Consider the following 22,211-nt stretch of genomic DNA (forward strand, 5'->3'; position numbering starts at 1 on the left):
ATGACCGAGTCGCCTCATATTTGTAGTGAAGTTACAATTCACAAAGCAACAACATAAAAATGACCTTGTTTTTGAGACGCGCTATCTGAAATGGGAACAATTGTCTGTAGTGCCGTATTAGCCATCTGTGGGAACATGTTTCACGCATATTATCTGTGTAATCACTGAAAAGTTTCGATGGCATACGTTTTCAGAGAACAAGTCGCCACAAAATTATGTCAGCATATTTTTAGAAAATAAATTGAAGATGCTTTCAATTAATCTAATTATAAATTACATACATAATTTTAACGAGCAACATTTCTGCTGTTTTAATCTTCCTTGTGTGTAACTATGACAGGTGCAATACAAAGGGGCGAGAGGAGGACGAAGAAACGAGGAAAGAATCCTAATACACAGGTCCACCACACTGACAACCATCCGCAATGCGTTCCCCGCACTAAAAAATTCAGCAGCTTCATGTCGGATGACCTGGGAGGCTGCGGTACTGGCGAGCCACTACGGATAAAGGCCTGCTTGTTGCTGAATCGCCATTTACCAGTACTTAAGGAAAATCAAACGAGAGCAGTTAATCACTTTGTGATTTACGCCAAACATGCGGTGTTTCGAAATAAATGTGAACTTCGACGTTATCCGTGTTGTGAGATTCGCCCAAGTGTACTTGTGCTCATGTCGTATCGGAGAAACCATTTAACCGGCCGTTGTGACCGCCGTTCTAGGCGCTTCAGTCTGGAACCGCGCGACCCCCTACGGTCGCAGGTTCGAATCCTGCCTCGGGCATGAATGTGTGTGATGTCCTTACGTTAGTTAGGTTTAAATAATTCTATGTTCTAGGGGACTGATCACCTCAGATGTTAAGTTCCATAGTGATCAGAGCTATTTGAACCATTTTTAGAAACCATTGGTTTCCGGACCTACGTTTATTAGGTTTAGTTGTTCCATTTTCCTCTACTCTGCCCTTTCGTCTGTACCGAAATAATGAATTTGCCGTATAACAAATCGAATTTAGGGTATATACTGGACTGGGGTTTCCTTAAATGGAATTATTTCATTCTTCCAAATTAATCCTACAATGTAATATTCACAGCATAAAAATGAACACCGCTTGCATACCTTAATGCGCTAGCACTCCTGGAGGAGTAAGGCTTAGACAAAGTCTACGGGAATTCTCCACAATGTCTTTTCTTCCAGGTGTACTATTTCAGCAGATGATGTAGGAGGATTTCCGTCAAGTTCGGACGCTGTACTGAGTTCTCAAAGTCAGAAATCACGTTCAGTTCTGTACACTTAAACGTGAGTGTATTATCGTCTATGTAATCACTAATGTAAAGTGCATTTCAATTACAAGGATCGTCAGCAACATTGAAATTAAAACTAAGTTATGGTATGACAATCGATTTCTGGAACGATCAGTTTGAGTTCCAGTTCCAGAGAAACGTAGGGACACGCGAGCCAGCGCTGCTGTTGCGACTTCTCTTAGAAAAGGAACAGCTTCTGTAGACAGCACAAAATCTCTTGACACTATTCAACGGAGATTCTGAAGTCATAATGGACAAAACACAAGCAGCCAAAAAATGTAAAACCATGATAATGGAGTGTAGTCGAATTAAATCAGATGATGCCGACAGTATTAGATCAGGAAATGAAATGGTGGAAGTAGGAGATGAGTTTTGGTATTTGTCGAGCAGTAGGAGGGCAATCTACTTTTTGGAACAAAAATACATACCAGCCGTTATCGGACTATATTAGGTGGAGGCTCGGACTGTAGTGGCTAGACGCCATGCCTCCTCTTATGTTAGGACCATGACAGCTGTAAGCCATGTCTCTCTCTTCCAATCACAGTCCAATATCTTACCTACCATTAAAACGACACAGCCAATCCCTGCCAATAACGCGAAACACCCAATCTCAGCCCTGTAGTTTTACCAGACATTAAAAAGAAACACCAATCACATACCAGTACTTAACAGGGAATTAAAACGGAGCAACCAGTCACTATGTAGCCACAAAGCTGCCATCAAGACTGTGTTCAAAAGTATCCGAATGATCTGATGTTTTTTGCACCATGTTGAGAAGTATTTATCTAAAAATTATGTAAATGGTGTAGTTTGTAGTATTTCAAATCTAAAATACATCAGCAAGGCACACACACACACACACACACACACACACACACACACACACACACACACACACACACGCACACACACACACACACACACACACACACACACAAACAAACAAAAATGTTCATGCAATGAACTGATAGTTAAAGCAGCGCTTGTTAACGTCCAAACCTCGATTACTGCACCACACTTGGTGTAAGACACAATGGATCATCAAATTAAATATTTGCACATATAAATTCTTCTATAATGCTCCTTAAGTGTCACAAACAAAATGTTTATGCCCATGTTATTTCCTCATGTGTACAATATTTAGGTCATTTATTGCAATGGTATCCTCACATCTAGTACATCTATCAGAATGAGTGTTGGCATTTCGATCTGAGGCTATGTTACTCGTGGTTCAAGTACTGAATCTGACATTTTTACAACTTTTTCAGTAATGCATCAACTCACCAAAGTCATTTAAGAGGGCAATAAGATAATGCATAATGACTAAGGCCAGAAAATCATTGTCCATGATATGAGCTGGTTAGTTTTACTGTTATTTTGATTAGGTCTGTGCCTACTGGAGTTTATGCACAAAAACAAAGTTTCGTGGAAGGCTGCACCATGTACTGGTCGGAACTACGATGCCAAAGCTCTGTAAAACGTTTTCAGGCTATATTTCCGTAATCAGCTATTAAATAATACCAAAATTTAATAGCAGTGCTCCAGCTTATGTGAAACAAAAACACTCAGCGTAGAGAAAGACAAGCAATCTGCCCAAGCACAATTTTAGGAAAGAAGAAGGTGTTTTGGCGACTTCTTTATTGCAAATTTGGCACTTAAACAAAATATTTTTTGTAATATACAAATATAAGCCCCCCCATGAACCATGGTTCATGCCGTTGGTGGGGAGGCTTGCGTGCCTCAGCGATACAGATGGCCGTACCGTAGGTACAACCACAACGGAGGGGTATCTGTTGAGAGGCCAGACAAACGTGTGGTTCCTGAAGAGGGGCAGCAGCCTTTTCAGTAGTTGCAGGGGCAACTGTCTGGATGATTGACTGATCTGGCCTTGTAACAATAACCAAAACGGCCTTGCTGTGCTGGTACTGCGAACGGCTGAAAGCAAGGGGTAACTACAGCCGTAATTTTTCCCGAGGGCATGCAGCTTTACTGTATGATTAAATGATGATGGCGTCCTCTTGGGTAAAATATTCCGGAGGTAAAATAGTCACCCATTCAGATCTCCGGGCGGGGACTACTCAAGAGGATGTCGTTATCAAGAGAAAGAAACTGGCGTTCTACGTATCGGAGCGTGGAATGTCCGATCCCTATATCGGGCAGGTAGGTTATAAAATTTAAAAAGGGAAATGGATAGGTTGAAGTTTGATATATTGGGAATTAGTGAAGTTCGGTGGCAGGAGGAACAAGACTTCTGGTCAAGTGAATACAGGGTTATAAATACAAAATCAAATAGGGGTAATGCAGGAGTAGGTTTAATAATGAATAGGAAAATAGGAATGGGGGTAAGCTACTACAAACAGCATAGTGAACGCATTATTGTGGCCAAGATAGATACGAATCCCACACCTACTACAGTTGTTTGTTGTTGTTGTCATCAGTCCTGAGACTGGTTTGATGCAGCTCTCCATGCTACTCTATCCTGTGCAAGCTGCTTCATCTCCCAGTACCTACTGCAACCTACATCCTTCTGAATCTGCTTAGTGTACTCATCTCTCGGTCTCCCTCTACGATTTTTACCCTCCACGCTGCCCTCCAATGCTAAATTTGTGATCCCTTGATGCCTCAAAACATGTCCTACCAACCGATCCCTTCTTCTAGTCAAGTTGTGCCACAAACTTCTCTTCTCATCAATCCTATTCAATACCTCCTCATTAGTTACGTGATCTATCCACCTTATCTTCCGTATTCTTCTGTAGCACCACATTTCGAAAGCTTCTATTCTCTTCTTGTCCAAACTAGTTATCGTCCATGTTTCACTTCCATACATGGCTACACTCCAAACAAATACTTTCAGAAACGACTTCCTGATACATAAATCTATATTCGATGTTAACAAATTTCTCTTCTTCAGAAACGCTTTCCTTGCCATTGCCAGTCTACATTTTATATCCTCTCTACTTCGACCATCATCAGTTATTTTACTTCCTAAATAGCAAAACTCCTTTACTACTTTAAGTGTCTCATTTCCTAATCTAATTCCCTCAGCATCACCCGATTTAATTTGACTACATTCCATTATCCTCGTTTTGCTTTTGTTAATGTTCATCTTATATCCTCCTTTCAAGACACTGTCCATTCCGTTCAACTGCTCTTCCAAGTCCTTTGCCGTCTCTGACAGAATTACAATGTCATCGGCGAACCTCAAAGTTTTTACTTCGTCTCCATGAATTTTAATACCTGCTCCAAATTTTTCTTTTGTTTCCTTTACTGCTTGCTCAATATACAGATTGAATAACATCGGGGAGAGGCTACAACCCTGTCTCACTCCTTTCCCAACCACTGCTTCCCTTTCATGCCCCTCGACTCTTATTACTGCCATCTGGTTTCTGTACAAATTATAAATAGCCTTTCGCTCCCTGTATTTTACCCCTGCCACCTTTAGAATTTGAAAAAGAGTATTCCAGTCAACATTGTCAAAAGCTTTCTCTAAGTCTACAAATGCTAGAAACGTAGGTTTGCCTTTTCTTAATCTTTCTTCTAAGATAAGTCGTAAGGTCAGTATTGCCTCACGTGTTCCAACATTTCGACGGAATCCAAACTGATCCTCCCCGAGGTCTGCATCTACCAGTTTTTCCATTCGTCTGTAAAGAATTCGCGTTAGTATTTTGCAGCCGTGGCTTATTAAACTGATAGTTCGGTAATTTTCACATCTGTCAGCACCTGCTTTCTTTGGGATTGGAATTATTATATTCTTCTTGAAGTCTAAGGGTATTTCGCCTGTCTCATACATCTTGCTCACCAGTTGGTAGAGTTTTGTCATGACTGGCTCTCCCAAGGCCGTCAGTAGTTCTAATGGAATGTTGTCTACTCCGGGGGCCTTGTTTCGACTCAGGTCTTTCAGTGCTCTGTCAAACTCTTCACGCAGTATCGTATCTCCCATTTCGTCTTCATCTACATCCTCTTCTATTTCCATAATATTGTCCTCAAGTACATCGCCCTTGTATAAACCTTCTATATACTCCTTCCACCTTTCTGCCTTCCCTTCTTTGCTTAGAACTGGGCTGCCATCTGAGCTCTTGATATTCATACACGTGGTTCTCTTCTCTCCAAAGGTCTCTTTAATTTTCCTGTAGGCAGTATCTATCTTACCCCTAGTGAGATAAGCTTCTACATCCTTACATTTGTCCTCTAGCCATCCCTGTTTAGCCACTTTGCACTTCCTGTCGATCTCATTTTTGAGACGTTTGTATTCCTTTTTGCCTGCTTCATGTACTGCATTTTTATATTTTCTCCTTTCATCAATTAAATTCAATATTTCTTCTGTTACCCAAGGATTTCTAGCAGCCCTCGTCTTTGTACCTACTTTATCCTCTGCTGCCTTCACTACTACATCCCTCAGAGCTACCCATTCTTCTTCTACTGTACTTCTTTCCCCTATTCCAGTCAATTGTTCCCTTATGCTCTCTCTGAAACTCTGTACAACCTCTGGTTCTTTCAGTTTATCCAGGTCCCATCTCCTTAATTTCCCACATTTTTGCAGTTTCTTCAGTTTTAATCTACAGGTCATAACCAATAGATTGTGGTCAGAGTCCACATCTGCCCCTGGAAATGTCTTACAACTTAAAACCTGGTTCCTAAATCTCTGTCTTACCATTATATAATCTATCTGATACCTTTTCGTATCTCCAGGGTTCTTCCACGTATACAACCTTCTTTCATGATTCTTAAACCAAGTGTTAGCTATGATTAAGTTGTGCTCCATGCAAAATTCTACTAGGCGGCTTCCTCTTTCATTTCTTAGCCCCAATCCATATTCACCTACTATGTTTCCTTCTCTCCCTTTTCCTACACTCGAATTCCAGTCACCCATTACTATTAAATTTTCGGCTCCCTTCACTATCTGAATAATTTCTTTTATTTCATCGTACATTTCTTCAATTTCTTCATCATCTGCAGAGCTAGTTGGCATATAAACTTGTACTACTGTAGTAGGTGTGGGCTTCGTATCTATCTTGGCCACAATAATGCGTTCACTATGCTGTTTGTAGTAGCTTACCCGCATTCCTATTTTCCTATTCATTATTAAACCTACTCCTGCATTACCCCTATTTGATTTTGTGTTTATAACCCTGTAGTCACCTGACCAGAAGTCTTGTTCCTCCTGCCACCGAACTTCACTAATTCCCACTATATCTAACTTTAACCTATCCATTTCCCTTTTTAAATTTTCTAACCTACCTGCTCGATTAAGGGATCTGACATTCCACGCTCCGATCCGTAGAACGCCAGTTTTCTTTCTCCTGATAACGACATCCTCCTGAGTAGTCCCCGCCCGGAGATCCGAATGGGGGACTATTTTACCTCCGGAATATTTTACCCAAGAGGATGCCATCATCATTTAATCATACAGTAAAGCTGCATGTCCTCGGGAAAAATTACGGCTCTAGTTTCCCCTTGCTTTCAGCCGTTCGCAGTACCAGCACAGCAAGGCCGTTTTGGTTAATGTTGCAAGGCCAGATCAGTCAATCATCCAGACTGTTGCCCCTGCAACTACTGAAAAGGCTGCTGCCCCTCTTCAGGAACCACACGTTTGTCTGGCCTCTCAACAGATACCCCTCCGTTGTGGTTGCACCTACGGTACGGCCATCTGTATCGCTGAGGCACGCAAGCCTCCCCACCAACGGCAAGGTCCATGGTTCATGGGGGGAAGACCTACTACAGTAGTACAAGTTTATATGCCAACTAGCTCTGCAGATGACGAAGAAATTGAAGAAATGTACGATGAAATAAAAGAAATTATTCAGATAGTGAAGGGAGACGAAAATTTAATAGTAATGGGTGACTGGAATTCGAGTGTAGGAAAAGGGAGAGAAGGAAACATAGTAGTTGAATATGGATTGGGGCTAAGAAATGAAAGAGGAAGCCGCCTAGTAGAATTTTGCACAGAGCACAACTTAATCATAGCTAACACTTGGTTTAAGAATCATGAAAGAAGGTTGTATACATGGAAGAACCCTGGAGATACTAAAAGTTATCAGATAGATTATATAATGGTAAGACAGAGATTTAGGAACCAGGTTTTAAATTGTAAGACATTTCCAGGGGCAGATGTGGACTCTGACCACAATCTGTTGGTTATGACCTGTAGATTAAAACTGAAGAAACTGCAAAAAATGTGGGAAATTAAGGAGATGGGACCTGGATAAACTGAAAGAATCAGAGGTTGTGCAGAGTTTCAGGGAGAGCATAACGGAACAATTGACAGGAATAGGGGAAAGAAATACAGTAGAAGAAGAATGGGTAGCTCTGAGGGATGAAGTAGTGAAGGCAGCAGAGGATAAAGTAGGTAAAAAGACGAGGGCTGCTAGAAATCCTTGGGTAACAGAAGAAATATTGAATTTAATTGATGAAAGGAGAAAATATAAAAATACAGTACATGAAGCAGGCAAAAAGGAATACAAACGTCTCAAAAATGAGATCGACAGGAAGTGCAAAATGGCTAAGCAGCGATGGCTAGCGGAAATATGTAACGATGTAGAAGCTTTTCTCTCTAGGGGTAAGGTAGATAGTGCCTACAGGAAAATTAAAGAGACCTTTGGAGAGAAGAGAACCACGTGTATGAATATCAAGAGCTCAGATGGCAACCCAGTTCTAAGCAAAGAAAGGAAGGCAGAAAGGTGGAAGGAGTATATAGAAGGTTTATACAAGGGCGATGAACTTGAGGACAATATTATGGAAATGGAAGAGGATGTAGATGAAGACGAAATGGGAGAAACGATACTGCGTGAAGAGTTTGACAGAGTACTGAAAGACCTGAGTCTAAACAAGGCCCCCGGAGTAGACAACATTACATTAGAACTACTGACGGCCTTGGGAGAGCCAGCCATGACAAAACTCTACCAGCACGTGAGCAAGATGTATGAGACAGGCGAAATACCCTCAGACTTCAAGAAGAATATAATAATTCCAATCCCAAAGAAAGCAGGTGCTGACAGATGTGAAAATTACCGAACTAGCAGTTTAATAAGTCACAGCTGCAAAATACTAACGCGAGTTCTTTACAGACGAATGGAAAAATTTGTAGAAGCCGACCTCGGGGAGGATCAGTTTGGATTCCGTAGAAATGCTGGAACACGTGAGGCAATACTGTCCTTACGACTTATCTTAGAAGAAAGATTAAGAAAAGGCAAACCTACGTTTCTAGCATTTGTAGACTTAGAGAAAACTTTTGACAATGTTGACTGGAATACTCTCTTTCAAATTCGGAAGGTGGCAGGGGTAAAATACAGGGAGCGAAAGGCTATTTACAATTTGTACAGAAACCAGATGGCAGTTATAAGAGTCGAGGGGCATGAAAGGGAAGCAGTGGTTGGGAAAGGAGTGAGACAGGGTTGTAGCCTCTCCCCGATGTTATTCAATCTGTATATTGAGCAAGCAGTAAAGGAAACAAAAGAAAAATTTGGAGTAGGTATTAAAATTCATGGAGAAGAAATAAAAACTTAGAGGTTCGCCGATGACATTGTAATTCTGTCAGAGACGGCAAAGGACTTGGAAGAGCAGTTGAACGGAATGGACAGTGTCTTGAAAGGAGGATATAAGATGAACATCAACAAAAGCAAAACGAGGATAATGGAATGTAGTCAAATTAAATCGGGTGATGCTGAGGGAATTAGATTACGAAATGAGACACTTAAAGTAGTAAAGGAATTTTGCTATTTGGGGAGCAAAATAACTGATGATGGTCGACGTAGAGAGGATATAAAATGTAGACTGGCATTGGCAAGGAAAGCGTTTCTGAAGAAGAGAAATTTGTTAACATCGAATATAGATTTATGTATCAGGAAGTCATTTTTGAAAGTATTTGTTTGGAGTGTAGCCATGTATGGAAGTGAAACGTGGACGATAACTAGTTTGGATAAGAAGAGAGTAGAAGCTTTCGAAATGTGGTGCTACAGAAGAATACTGAAGATAAGGTGGGTAGATCACATAACTAATGAGAAGGTACTGAATAGGATTGGGGAGAAGAGAAGTTTGTGGCACAACTTGACTAGAAGGAGGGATCGGTTGGTAGGACATGTTTTGAGGCATCAAGGGATCACAAATTTAGCATTGGAGGGCAGCGTGGAGGGTAAAAATCGTAGAGGGAGACCGAGAGATGAGTACACTAAGCAGATTCAGAAGGATGTAGGTTGCAGTAGGTACAGGGAGATGAAGAAGCTTGCACAGGATAGAGTAGCATGGAGAGCTGCATCAAACCAGTCTCAGGACTGAAGACGACAACAACAACAACAACAAATATAAGTTCATAATACTCCGAATACAAGATGTAAAAATGACGATAGACAAGGGTAGATCAAGATACAGATTAAATATGGCGAAAGACAATGGTGGAGAAAGGCAGAGATGAAACGCTGATATCTCGAAAATAGAATCTTCCACCAAAAGAAAATTATTTATCAAAGTAAATAAAGATTTAAGGTACATACATACACACACATCTTTGACATGAACAAAATTTTCAACTTTGCATTAAAACAAAACTATTTCTCAAAATATGTAAGACTTCAAGAAAAAAACACACATGTCGCACTAATGTCACTACTTGATCATTGTGTAATGCAAAAAAAAAAAACTCAAATTAAATAGTTCCACTCCTAAATTGTCTGTATTACTTATCAAAATATACGTGGTTCACTTACTGGACTACCGAAATAAACTGTAGGTTAGTCAAGGAGCATAGTTCGACCATTATACAACGTATTAAAAATTGTCAAAATACTTAAAAAAATATTACAAAACACACATGGCACTACTGCTGTTCTAACTTAGACCTGAAAGTACGCTTATTAACGAAACCAGTTGGATCTTTGCACCAAAGGAATCATCGTCATGTCCACATCAAAAACTGTGGAAAGCTTGTCTGAGTTTGGCTGAAACAGATATCAATGTCAGTCATATATTATAATAGCCCTAATGCTAGGGCATTAACTTCATTGTGCAGTACAAAACGTTTGTCATCTTCTGCTGATGATGTTAATCGTGCTGTAACACAGTGGAGACTGAGTGAGGCTTTCATGACCAGTAGTAATACTCACTCGTATAGATACAACACGAGGGTTGCTACGCTTTTCAACTACTTTTCAAAGAAGCAGGTGGGTGACGTAGATGAGACGCTCAGAAACAGTCGCAGTTAGCTCTAGTCTTCTAGTGCTTTTGCTATTCGTGACCCCATGCAGCTGTGTTAACTTTACCTTGCAGTACAATCTGCTTGACATCTGCTGTTATACAGGGGAGAGTACATGGCACTTCACCACATACATCGTCATGTAACAGCAAAGGTGTATCGAATTGCCCCATACAAAGTTATGTAGCAACAAACTGGGGTAATAATAATAACATTGTTATATTAAAAGCGATAACAGCATGATAAAACCGATTACAGCAAAATGTAACAAATTAACAACCCAATACATCACCATGGTTGCATGAAATTGTAATAGATTGATGCACTGATGTTCAGTTGGCAGGGTGATCATCATTAGTTGAGGGACAGTGATGGCCAATTTAGTAGATGACTACCATCACGCTTGGGGCAGTGGTGGTCATTTTAGAAGGTAACAATCATTACCCCAGAGGCAGTGATGATCAGTTTACAAAGTGACCATGGTTGCCCACTGCAGAAAGAATGGTCAGTTTATAGAGTGACCATCATTACCACACGGATGAATGATAGCTTACAAGGTGACGATCATTACCACCTGCAGGTAATGATGATCAGTTGATAAGGTGAACACCGTTACCATCTGTGAGGGTCAATGATCGTTAATTTATAAGGTCACTACCATTACCCTTTGGGAGCAATGATGGTCTGTTTACTAGATAACTGCAGGGGGCAAAGATGAGCAATTTACAAGCTAGCCACTATTACTTCCTTTGTGGAGGTGGGATGGGTAGCAATGACGTCAGTTTATTGGATGACCGTTGTTCCCCTGGGGGTCGCTGATGGTCAGTTTATGAGGTCATCACCCGGGGAACAATGGTGATCGATTTCATGTGGTCTCATTATTCCCACTGGTCAGTGATTATCAGTTCACTAGGTGATCACCAGTGTCACCTGTGCCAAAAATAGTCAGTTTACAAGGGTACCACCGTCATCCCCTATGGGAAACGAGGTGAGTTATCAAGGTAACCAATATTGCTGCATGGGGTGACCAGCATTAGCCCTGGAGGACATTGATAGTCGAGTCACAAGGCGACCATAATTAAACCTGGTGAAATCATTGTCAGTTACCATGTGACTACCATTACCCCCAGGGGACAATGACAGTGAATTAATGAAGTGATCATCACTAACCCAGGGGCGAAATGATGGCGAATTTACAAGTAAACCAGCATTACCTCTGGTACAATGATAGTCTGTTTACAGGCTGACCACCATTAAGCCTGTAAGTAATGATGGTCAATTTACAGGTAATTACTATTACATCAGTACACAGTGGTGGTCAGTTAACAGAGTGAACATCATTACACCTGCGGCAATGATGATCCATTTACAAGGTGCTCAACTTACTGACGGCTAGAGTATCGTTAAAAATGACGCTCCTTCAAAAATTCGGTTTGGCGCTTAACACACCTAACCCATATCAGCCTTTCCACGATGTTGACAGTTCAGTTGCTGATAGCGGGGGATGATAGCGGTACAGATACAAACTATCTGGCCCACTTTGCACTTAAATAACCTAGAAAACTGCAGAGTGCATCAGCTTGCTCATAGCAAGAGTGTCAATGACCTTGACCTTGACCTCATGATGTGATCATATCACTCCCCTTCTCTCTCCCTCTCCTCCGCACCCTCTATTTCCAGTCAGTAATAGCGAAATATTAAAAGGAAACAAACAATAAAAAATCCAACGTGATGTAAATAGCACCACTGGGTAGTCGGAAAATGACAACCCTCTCCTTCTCCCCTCCACATTGCTCCCCCCCCCCCCCCCCCACAGCCTGTCAACTTCTCTGTAATATATATTATAATGTTGATGCCCCATTAAAGTAAGCATTGGAGAGAGAGAGAGAGATGGTTGTACTCATCATCATAATATTTTCACATATACAATAAACTCGGCGATCTCCGTAGCCGAATGGTTAGCTTCGTTGCCGTCAGTGCGGAAGGACCTTCTGTTTTGTCTGAGATAGGGAGATCTAGAAAGAGCAGACCGAGTGGAAGCCGAAAAGAAGCATCTTGGAAATATCCAAAATCACCGTCACCACTGTCATGGGTTTATCCAAAACTACATCGAGTCTGCTCAACTCACTGGCAGCTACAGTATCGTTAAAAATGACGCTTCTTCGAAAATTCGGTTTGGCAGTTAACACATCTGACCCATATCAGCCTTTCCACGACGTTGACAATTCAGTTGATGGAAGAGAGAGGGCTTAGCAAATTTGAAGCACTGATTTTCATACCCTACAAAACTGTGGAGGGGGATTTCCCTCTCAGAAATTTCTTGTGAGTCAGAACTTACACTTTCTCATTCTAACATGATCCAATCGAAAGATTGCAATAGAAAATAATGTCTATTGAATAGGATCTTCAATTAATGACTAAAGTTTATGATGGCTCAATTGCAGAAAATTCCAGAAGTCTTGCAAAATGTGTGGAACCACTGCATCGTCTGAGGTGCATACGACAGAAACCACGTGCAACGAACGATTCCTGCAATTGCTGGCTGGATCGTTGCATTAAAATCAGTGTCTACCACTTCTTATTAGTTAATCCCCGTCCCCCCGCCCGAGCAACAGTTTGGAAGTAGACAAGGCATTAACCCATCAACTGCAGAAGAACTACCTTACAGCAGTAAGGTAGTTACATGTTATAGTACCGGCAGAGAATGAATAGTTATGATCACATGGTATAAGAGATTAAATTCTTAAAGAGTAATGTAGTTTCAGTTCTAGAGCTTCAGCCCTGAGTTAGGAAACAGGCCGGCGAGTGTAGGGAATACTTTGGTGTTAATTAAGATACAAAACGTGAAGGTGGCAATTTTGGACAATTAATTATGATAATACTGGCTACAATTTTAAGTGGGATAACACCACGCCGCACATAATTCGCATAGAAACGTGGATGGACTAACATTTTCCGCCATTTTCTGTAAAATGCCATGATATTGAAAATTATGGTATTTCAACCACTCACTGTAATGTCAAAGTGTCTGACCTCGTAAATTTTGGTAATATTTGCCGCCATTTTCAAAGTAGAATGACTCGGATTCTACAACATGTAGGACAAGCGTGACGTCCACGCATTTGCTGTAGTAATAAAAGAGCTTGATTCTTAATGGCCAAGAGAGATAGGGAGTGTACCACCTAAAATTACCCGAGTACTTGGGCAAGGTGGAGGAATTCCTTGGCAGGGGAGGGGGGGGGGGGGGATGACCTAGGAGATGACAAGCACAGTTGCCTCAGGCCCAAAATGATACCCCGGATGTCTGTCACTGAACTCTCAATGCTCCACTACTAATGTGAGTTTACCATCATGCTCCTCAAACCACTGTATCAAGGTTCTGGTCTTGTGTCATGGACAATTATTCTGCTGGAAGACGCCATTACCGTCGAGGAAGAACCCTAGAGTGAAGACGTGCAGGTGGTTCTCAATAATTTCACGTTGTCCACAGCTGTCACGGTGCCTTCGATTACTACCACAGGTCCCATGGAAACCCATGTGATGTGTCCCATAGAATAATACTGCCTCCAACTGGCTTGCGTTCATTGCACGGTGTATGTTTCGAGCAGCCATTCACCTTGATGACGCAGTATCCAGACACCGCCATCGTCCTTGTGTAAGCACAAACGTGATTGCGTTTAACAACAAATGTGAGTACTCGAACAGACGACACTTTCCCATTTATCCAAGCTCCAGTCCCGATCAGCACCTGCCCACTCCAATCGTGACTGACGGTGTGGTTGAGTGAACATGGGAATAGGAAGGGGTCGTTAACTGCGGTATCCTGCGTCCAGCAGTATGAGCTGATCTATGTGCTCCAAAACATTGGTGTTCGCAACAGGATCTACCACGCATCGCCGCGTACATTGATCTCCATACTGGGCAAGTCTCTCATCTCCACGTTCTGGAATGCGTCGTGCACCTCTTACATCTTGTCTTCTGCTCTTGGTTTCATCGTCCTTCAACCACTTTCCATAGGTGCTGACAACAGTACCACACGGACAGCCGCCCAGCTTGACAGTTCCGAGATGCTCGTTTCCAAGCGCCAGGACATGACAATGTGCTCTTTGTCAAAATCGCCTGTGTCAATGGATTTTCGTATCTGCAGCCCATATACCAGCTAGAATAATCACCCATTCGTCTGTGCTCCTCATATATACTGAGGTGACAAAAGTAATCGGATACCTCCTAGTGTCGTGTCGGACTTGTATTTGTCCACTGTAGTGCAGCAACTCGACTTGGCGGCATGCACCCAACAGGTCGTTGGAAGTGTCCTGCAGAAATATTGAGCCATGCAGCCTCGCTGAATTGTGCAGAAAGTTCTTCAAACCACTCGCAAAGGACTGTAACCCAGTGACATTGCGCATTGTCAATCATAAACATTCCATAGTTATTTGGGAACATGACGTTAATTAATGGCTGCATGAATGGTCTCCAAGTAGCTGAACACAACCATTTTCAGTTGGACCAGAGGACCCAGTCCATTCTATGTAACCACAGCCCACACCCTTATGGAGCCACCACGAGCTAGCACAGTGCTTTCTTCACAACCTGAGTGCATCAATTCGTGGGGTCTGGGCCAGACTCGATCCTTACCAACAGCTCTTACCGACTGAAATCGAGCTCATCTGACAAAGACATAGTTGTCCAGTCGTCTAGGGTTCAACCGATTTGGTCACCAGCCCCAAAGATACGCTCCAGACGATGTCGTACTGTTAGCAAAGGCACTCGTGTCGATCTTCCGCTCCCATAGCCCATTGACTCCAAATTTTACCTCACTGTCCTAACGGATACATTCACTGTACGACCTGCATTCATTTATGCGGTTGTCTCAGGAAGTGTCCCTTGTCTGTTAGCGCTGACAACTCTACGCCAATGCCGCTGCAGTTGTCCAAGGTGAGAGACAATGACTGAAATTTAGTGTTCTCGACACGCTCTTAACACTGTGAGTCTGGAATATCGAATTCCCTAACGATTTCCGAAATGGAATGAACTACGCGTCTAGCTCCAACTACCACTCCGTGTTCAAAGTCTGTTATTCCCGTCGTGCGGCTACAAACACGTCGGAAACGGTTTCTCGTGCATCTCCTGAGTAGAAATGACATTTCCGCCAGTGGACTGCCCTTTTATACCTTGTGTACGCGATACCAACGTCATCTGTATATGTGCATATCGCAATCCCAGGACTTTTTTCATCTCATTGTGTACTTTCCCTACGGAGTCTTACGCCATTGGCGCCAATAACCTGTATTCAGCCTTGCTGTGAACAGTGATCATAATCAGCGTGTATTGTTTGTACACAACCAGAGTTTGATCACACTGATGCTCCGTATTTCAGTAGTGAGAACCGCAGTAAATCAACCAAAGTGCTAGGAGACCAAATTTGTGCTTTGTGTGATCCTCTCAGTTTTGGAGTAACATCGTTCCTGGTACTGACTTTCAAATTCAATCCTTGGCAGTGAACCTCGAAGGCCAGACTGTGGTCTCATTTCACGGCCAGATACTTGGATTGCGGTGAACTTGTTAGCTGTATTCGTTGAGGCGTGATGACAGACAAAGGGCCTGTGGTTTGAGTCGGTACAGACATCGCCTGGGTGATGTTCAAAGGTCCCTTTCGGCAGCCTCTGTGTGTGAGGCTGAGCGGGCAGATCTTCCCTACGTGTCTGGAAGCAGGTGTTCAAGGACGTCATCAGAAACAACTGAGTGTCTTCACAGATTTGGATCCGTGTCCTACGTAACAGTCGGTTTGGCGGATCATTAGCTTTCTTTTGTAATCGGTCTGAAAATTAGCTTACCTTTTCTTATAAGTCCGCCTTCTACGCATACAACATGTTCTTCTTCCTCTATTTTTTTTTCACGTAGACCCGTTTTTGTACATGTGAACAATTTTCTTTGACTCCTACATTATTTCTGCTAAAAATATACAGAATTTGAAATTGTTGCTGCAAACCAGTAGTGAACCCGATTCGTACGTGGCTTTGGTTCTATCACAGATTGTCGCAGTGATGTACGTACCCGAAAGAGACGAAAACATAGTGGAAAGGCACGATAAAGGCTTGCACAATCGGAAGCTAAAGATGTACGAAACATTTGAAGAAAGTCGTATTTAACAACCACCAAGAGCTGTTGATAACATAAACCTTTATTTACCATCAGTTTCATTCAACCGATTTTCATCAGATAACCTGTTGTTATTTACATCAGCCTGTAAGGTATGTTTCCCGCTGGGACGTCAAAAAATAAAATAAACAACCATCCTGCATCACTGAAACTACCGTCAGTAGTAAAATGATTTTAAACGAGTCAAAAATAATTAAAGACCTTATTATAGTCAAATAATGTTAGTAATATCTATGTTCACGTTCAGTCCTACTGTGTTGAATAGACCCTACATACTCTTTAACAATGCGTTTTATTACGTCACAGTAAGGACAAAAACTCACAGGCTGATGTAAATAATTCTATATTAGCTGACGATGATCAATTGACTGAAACTGGTAATGGATGATGGTTTATTTCATTAGCAGCTCTTGATCGTTCTCAGTTACGGTTTTCTTCGAATACAATCACGGAAAAAATTCGCATCACCAAGAAGAAGTTGTGCGACATAAAGCAAAGTTGGTAGACTTTTTCTACATACGAAGCCGCTGTCTGTTCAGATTTTGCGCCAGTCGCATAACAGTGGCGCTAGTATTGCCACTACGACGATGCAGATCATTTGCCTTTCAGTACATGCTGTAATGGTCGTCAGCGTTAGTTACGTTTGAGATTCGGCGTAGTGAGTTGATGCTGGTCAGGAATGTCTTTAAGGCGACAAAGACGCCATTATCAACACCTCACTGAGTTTGAACGAAGTTATGTAATAGGTGTACAATAAGCTGGATATTCCATCTGCGATGGTGCAGGAAGACTTGGCAGGAATGTACCCACTGTTCGTGATTGCTGGCAGTGGTGGTCACGAGAATGAACGGTCGCAAGAAGACCGCGCTCCCAACGGCCACGTAGTCCAACCAAAAGGGAAGACGACGGTGCTCGGCGCCCGGCTTCAGCGCATCCCACTGCATCTGCAGCAGCACTTTGAGCAGCGGTTGGCACAACAGTGACACAACCACCTGCAAATCGGCTAACTCAAGGTCAGGTCCGAGCCAGACGCCCTGTAGCGTGCCGTCCACTGATCCCAAATCGCCGCCATTTGCGACTTCAGTGCTATCAAGGGATAAGTCGTTGGACGGCGAAGTGGAGATCTGTTGTGTTTTCTGATGAAAACCGGCTCTGTGTCGGTGCCAGCGATGGCCCTGTGTTGGTTAGGAGCAGGCCAGTTGAGGACCTGCAACCAAGCTGTCTGCGTGCTGGACACACTGGACCCACACCTGGAGTTGTGGTTTGGGCTGCGATTTCGTATGACAACAGGCGCACTCCTATGATTATCTCACTTACCCTGACTACAAATTTTTCGTCATTCTCGTTGTTTGACCTACCATTCATGAACAACGTTCTAGGGGGTGTTTTTCAACAGGACAACGCTCGCCCCCATATTGCTGTCGTAACTCAACATGCTCTACAGAGTGTCAACACGTGTCCTTGGCCTGCCCGGACACCAGATGTCTCCAATCGAATGCATATGGGACGTCTTTGGACGGCAATTCCAGCGCCCGTGACAACCAGCATTAACCGTCCGTGTACTGACCGACCGAGTGAAACAGGCGTGGAACTCCATCCCACAAACAGACATCCGCCACCGTACAACCCAGTTCATGCTTGAATTTAGTATTCTGGTTATCACACAGCTTTTTAATGTACCAACATTTAGCATATGCAAGGGCTTATCTCGCGCTTACGTGAACCTGTGATCTTGCAGAGTTAGTCATTTAAATATGTTACCTAGACAAATGTATTCCCGAAATTTCTTTACGTGATTTATTTTTTTGGTGTTGCAATTGTTTTCCCGTCACTGCATTCAGCTTCCTTCTTGTTCCTTGCTTTATACAGTGTCATCTCTGGGTCGGCATGTTAATCTGGATTTGCCATACGGTAGCGGACGCCCTACCTTTCGTCAACCCTTTCCCTTCCGGGACGTATTTGCGCACCGCATCTGCTTGCATCTAGTGCTATTCTACGTGAAAGTGTGCAAACGTAACGCGAATAGTGTAACTGGGGCGGGACGTGAGTACCAGTCCGGAGTTGACCCTAGTCGAATGTGGAAAAACGCCTAAAAATCATATCCAGGCTGGCAGCTGGTACGCACACTGGTCCTTGCCTTTAATCCACTGGGTAGATGCGATCCGGGCCCAGCACATCGCCCCGTATCCCGCAGGCGGCGTGCCAACCGTCGCGGCTATCCCATTAAAAAAAAAAATTGTTTAGTATTGTTCGTTGCATTTGGTTGGGCCGGACGTCACACGTCATTGATTCTCGTTGATCATTGATTCCTTTACTCAGTTTTTTATTTTTTTATTTTTTTTTTTTTTTTAATTACGGAAGGCAATCAGGCCTCTGACCGAACACGCTGAGCTACCGTGCCGGCTCCGAGCTGGTTGGCTTAGAGGAACCACCTTCACAATATACTGTTATTGTTGTTATTATTATTTGCATATGGACCCTGTTGGATCATGAAGAACTTTAAGATTCGTTTTACTGATCTTCCATATGACTCTCCTTCTTTCTCCCGCTAATTTTCATCCTTCGTTTTCTTTTTTAACTTCTCTGCCTGGCTCTACAACCCAACAGTTTACCTTTTGACTGTGTAAATAGGCTGTTTAGGTTTTTATGTTGGTAACGCCACGTAGCGCCCTGTATGAAAATCACTGGCTGTGCTGTGTGCAGTCTGTGGCTGGTTGGCATTGTTGAAATACTCGCCATTGTAGTGTTGCGCTGTTGGCTGTTAACAGCGCGTAGCGTTGTGCAGTTGGAGGTGAGCCGCCAGCAGTGGTGGATGTGGGGAAGTGAGATGGCGGATTTTTGGGAGCGGCCGATCTGGACGTGTCTCCATCAGAAAGAGTAAATTTGTAATTTTGGATATCATGGACTGATATATATATATATATATATATATATATATATATATATATATATATATATATATATATATTATGACTTTTGAACACTATTAAGGTAAATGCACTGTATGTTCTCTATCAAAATCTTTCATTTGCTAACTATGCCTATCAGTAGTTAGTGCCTTCCGTAGTTTGAATCTTTTATTTAGCTGGCAGTAGTGGTGCTCGTTGTATTGCAGTAGTTAGAGTAACGAAGATTTTTCTCAGATAAGTGATTTGTGAAAAGTATAGGTTAATGTTAGTCACGGCCATTCTTTTGTAGGGATTATTGAAAGTCAGATTGCATTGCGCTAAAAGTACTGTGTGTCAGTTTAAGCACAGTCATGTATAATTTTTCTAAGGGGACGTTTCAATTGGTCCTTTTTAACTTCTTGGATTCATAGTATTTTCTTTAAGTTTTTTAATCTTGACATAATTTTGTGTGTAAGCCTCATTTTTTTCTTCGTCTTGTAATGTCCACTGCCAGGTTCCATCATTTTTCTGTAGCCTTACAGGGTAGTCATCTGAGTCGACATTTTATGAAAGTGGCGCATTTACACTATGTAATTTTCCAAAAAACTCTAGTCCTGTTTCTAAAAATAAATTCAGCTTCGTAGCCTGTATAACGATACGTATCTGCCAATATTATATTATGGTTGATCGTATCCCAATGTGTATAGACAACAGAAGTTTTCTTCTAACAGGATAATGACAGTGCAACTACACTGTATCAGCCTATCCATTTTTATGCCGGCTCCTTTTTTTGTGAAAGTAGCACATTTCCACTATGTAATTTTCCGAAAAACTCTAGTCCTGTTCCTGAAAATAAATTCAGCTTCGTAGCCTGTATAACGATACGTATCTGCCAATATTATATTATGGTTGATCGTATCCCAGGTGTATAGGCAACAGACGTTCTCTTCTAACAGGATAATGACAGTGCAACTACACTGTATCAGCCTATCCATTTTTATGCCGGCTCCTTTTTTTGTGAAAGTAGCACATTTCCACTATGTAATTTTCCGAAAAACTCTAGTCCTGTTCCTGAAAATAAATTCGGCTTCGTAGCCTGTATAACGATACGTATCTGCCAATATTATATTATGGTTGATCGTATCCCAGGTGTATAGGCAACAGACGTTCTCTTCTAACAGGATAATGACAGTGCAACTACACTGTATCAGCCTATCCATTTTTATGCCGGCTCCTTTTTTTGTGAAAGTAGCACATTTCCACTATGTAATTTTCCGAAAAACTCTAGTCCTGTTCCTGAAAATAAATTCAGCTTCGTAGCCTGTATAACGATACGTATCTGCCAATATTATATTATGGTTGATCGTATCCCAGGTGTATAGACAACAGACGTTCTCTTCTAATAGGACAATAACAGTGCAACTATAACTGTACCAGTCCTCCCTCGGTCATGGGTATGTGTGTTGTTCTTAGCGTAAGTTAGTGTGTAAGTCTATGGACCTATGACCTCAGCAGTTTGATCCCTTAGGAGTTCACACACATTACATCACTACATTTTTATGCAAGACTCAATTTTAGCAGTTTGGTGATGACAAAAATGTAACCATTCGATTATTATTGGTTGTAAATACATAACGTGCTTTTTTTTAGATTGGACAGTTAGAAAATTATGTAGAATTACTGTTTTACGGACTGGTCCAATCCTAATAGCTTCATACATAAAACAGTTGGTCATTACATGCGCTTTCACTAAAACTGGACTCTTTTACGCGAGTTTAGAAACCGGTGCAATATATCCAAATGATTCTGAACAAATTTGTTAACATAAAGCATATTTCTTAGCCGAGATGTGCCCTGTTAAGCCATTATTGTATAGACTAACCTAATCCTAGGGACTGTGTTAAAAGAAAGGACCTCTGGTAAAATAGTTACTTTTTACAATAATATTTTAGTAATGGAGGTTTGCTTTAGACATTTCATAATTTTTTACAAAACTACAATCTTGCAATGTTTTCAAGTAGTCTTGCAAATGTGAGCTGGTTTTTAGCCTAGTATGTGTTTATAGAACGTTTCTGCACAAACTGGTGTAATCTTGAATTTTTTTATTTTGTAAACAAAATTAACAAAGTTGTAATTTGTGATTCCAAATCAACTCGACTGTTTTGTGGACGACGTATGTGTCACCAAACGATTGCATTGCGTGTAAAAGTATAGTGCATGTACACTTCAATGTACTAATTGGCACCAGACTAATGCAGTAGCCTAATCTACGCTATAGTGTGGATGTTTTAAGGCTTAGCGATCAGTGCCTTGTTTACTAATCGCATTCATTATCCACAACCAAAGACAAAGATAGTGTAAACTGTGCATCTCTGGCGAAGATATGATCCTAAATTCTAAGCAATATCGCTGCACTTTTCTGAGCACAAAGATCAGCTGATTCTTTCGTTAGTTTATGATATGACTATGGTGGAACAGAATGCTGAACATTGCAATGGATTGTCAATTTGTGCACTTAGAGAATAATGGAAAAATATGTAAGAATATTTATGCATGCATAAGTAACACGTACTACTGTTGGATTTGTGTCTATTCTGTTCGTGTATATTGACAACGTGTGTACGTGTGTGTACTTTGTTTTCAGTGTCTTCACACATCTTGTATTTTTAGCATGTACATCCT

The sequence above is a fragment of the Schistocerca gregaria genome, chromosome 7 (genome assembly GCF_023897955.1).
Source record: "Schistocerca gregaria isolate iqSchGreg1 chromosome 7, iqSchGreg1.2, whole genome shotgun sequence".
In the NCBI taxonomy this organism is placed as follows: Eukaryota; Metazoa; Arthropoda; class Insecta; order Orthoptera; family Acrididae; genus Schistocerca; species Schistocerca gregaria.